The sequence below is a fragment of the Brassica oleracea genome, chromosome C6, assembly GCF_000695525.1.
Source record: "Brassica oleracea var. oleracea cultivar TO1000 chromosome C6, BOL, whole genome shotgun sequence".
Classification (NCBI taxonomy): domain Eukaryota; kingdom Viridiplantae; phylum Streptophyta; class Magnoliopsida; order Brassicales; family Brassicaceae; genus Brassica; species Brassica oleracea.
In genome coordinates, this window is record NC_027753.1 from 2,624,411 (window position 1) to 2,627,653 (window position 3,243).

The following is a 3,243-nucleotide window of genomic DNA, read 5'->3' on the forward strand; positions in this document are numbered from 1 at the left end:
TGGTCAGGTGTAAGAGACCAGTTCGGATGCGCTTCCCGGAAGTTTGTCCTGATGATATCTCCAACGCTCTGTCCCACATAATTGTCCGTCGAAAACCTACAAAATTTGAAAGAATACATATATTTAGAGCAATTGTATAATTAGTATATTTAAATGCAATTAAAACTTTAATAAATTAAAAATTACCAGTAAGTGTTGGGTGGTCGATCTGGGTTGATGATTCGTAAACCTTCTCGTCCCGGCATCTGGAGAAGGTCTTCCCCTGTATATCTTGCATATGATGCATTCGGTGGCACCATCAAATCTGGATGAACAAATGCAGGAGCCGGAGCAGCTGCGGGAGCCAGAGCTGCTGCAGGAGCTGGAGCAGCTGCGGGAGCCAGAGCTGATGCAGGAGCTGGAGCAGCTTCGGGTGCGGTGGACTGCTGCTGAGGATGGTGTGGAGGATGATGCTGCTCATTCCGAGGCTGCTGTGGAGGCTCATCGTACTGGGGAAAGAATTGAGCAGGGTTATCGGACCGCGGATAGTAAGCTTCAGGGTCATATGCCTGTGGAGGCACATACGGCTCGGCATATTGGCTATCAGGCACATTCTCTTGGCCGGATGCAGTGCCGGAAGTAGAAGCCGATGGATCCGACTGTGGAAGAAAGTTACTCGCGTAAGAGTTTCTAGGCGTAAGGTTCTTAATTCTCTGTCTACCGCTAGCCATAGCAATATCGTCAATCTGAAAAAACAAACATAAAAAATACATGGTTATAAACAATTCAAATTTATTATATAAAAATAATCTAAACCTATTCTAATTTGATCATAATCTAACTTCATCCTAATATAATTTCATCCCAAACTAATTCCAAACCTAAACTAATTCCAAACCTAAACTAACTAACCACCTAAATCTTAAAAAAAAAAATACCTAGAGAGAGATGGGAGGTCGTTGTTAGGGAGAGGGTAATGAGCAACTAAATGGCTTCGCGAGGTCTGCGTATATATAGAGTTTTACTGTTAGTCGTAAATTCGTTGTAAATGTACGACCAATGAGAGACTAGCAGTCGTATAAGTCGTAAGTTTCCGACTAATGGGGGACCAAGGTTAATAACGACCAATGAGAGACTACTTTTTTTTTACGACCAATCAGATACTAGTAGTCGTAAATAAGTCGTACATTACGACGAATCAGATACTAGTGGTCGTAAATCAGTCGTACAATTACGACCAATAAGGGACGCAGTCTTTACGACTAACTAGGGACTACAATTGAAAATTTGAATAAAAAACGAAGAGAAGAAAGATACTAGAAATACAGGTGGAAAGAGACAAAGCGAAACCTACGTAAAACATACGTAAGTTTCGCCTTGTCTCCAACTACATGTTTTCTAGGATCTTTCTTCTCCTTCTTTTTTTAATTCAAATATTTATGATTTGATGAAGAAATTGGTTTGCAATTGTGTTTGATTTGGGGAGCAAAGTGGTGAGCTTTTATAGGAAACTGCCGGAGGCGTTACCACTAATAAGCGTTGTCTGGTTTTCATTCAGTCGAAAATTAGAAGTAGGTAACGACTAATTAGCTTCGTTATCTTTTAGGCTAGTCGTAAGAGAGTAGTAATTTACGATTACTTAGCTTCGTTATCTTTTAGACTAGTCGTAAAAGAGTAGTAATTTATGACTAATTAGCTTCGATTTTTGTTTTAACCCTAAAACCGAAACCCCAAACCCCAAATCACAAACATCCTTAGCTTTGTTATCTTTTAGACTAGTCGTAAGAGAGTCGTAACTTATGACTAATTAGCTTCGATTTTTGTTTTAACCCTAAAACCGAAACCCCAAACCCCAAATCACAAACATCATAAGTTCTACACTTCCAAACCCCAAACCCCAAACCACAAACCTCAAACATCCTAATTGAACAAACATGATCGGATAAGTTATATAAATATTATATGTAATACAAAGTGTTTAATAATACAATAGAAACTCGATCACTCATCATCAGAAACATCATCCACTTCATCGTTTTCTTCAAATTCATCTTTGTGGGCTTCGTCTGTTGCATCGTCTGGTATTTCTTCATATCCCTGGTTGTATGGATCAACAAGTAAGATATCATTTATAGGTTGCTCTGGTACTTCTACTTAATTTACGGTATCTTCTTATAAAGGTGGTTGTTTATCAGTCAAGACTCGACCCCGAGGTGTAACTTTTATAACGGCTAACCAAGATATTCCAGATTGTCTAATCCTCGGATATGGAATAAAACAAACTTGGTCTGCTTGAGATGCCAATATGTAGGGTTCAAATTTATTGTACCTCCGTGTAGCATTTATATCAACAACTTCAAACTTACTATACCGAACAGCTCTATTGATGGTGGAGTCAAACCAGTCACATTTGAAGAGAACGCATTTCAGCTTCACCAGGCCGGGGAACTCTACTTCGATGATCTCTTGTAAAATTCAGAAATCAGTTTCACCTTTCACACATACTCCATAGTTCATTGTTGCTCGCCGACTTCCATATCCGTAAGTGTGAAAAGTGTAGCCTCGTGTGAAATGATGCTGTGGTGACCTTAGCGACCGGACCTTGTATCATTTCGTGAAACCACTGAGGATAGAATGGATCATCATAGTCAACCTGTATCAACATATATATATATATATATATATAACTTCATAATCAACCTTAAATGTTATATTGTGATGTGTATACCTGCGTTTTCAACCACTTCACAAAATGTTGGTCTTTCCTTTTGTTGAGATCATTGGTTGATATCCCTAGTATAGCTTCTTCGACTTGGGCAACGAAATCGCTGTTTTATGCCAATATATATATCATTAAAGAGTACTATATATATATATATATGTGTGGTAAAAATGTGTAACGGCCAAATTAATTTTAATTACCTTTCAAATGCCTCAATCTCCTCGCAGTTAAGAAGTATATATGTGTGGGCATTGTGAGCATCATCTTCACTCGAGCACCAAACTTCTTTCAATTTCCCACCTAGACGTCCAATCTGACAGAATATGTCTGGAACATCTTCAACAATATATGTCGGCATAACACCACCATCATCATATCTGCTCGTAGTCGTTTTCCGTGTTCGGACTTGGGACCCAAAGTAGTACGACGTGAAGTGAGATGTTTCCTCATTCAAACTTCCAGCAACTATTGAACCTTTCACCCTAGCCAGATTTTTGGCTTTCCCTTTCAAATATTTCATGGCTCGCTCGTAAGGATACATC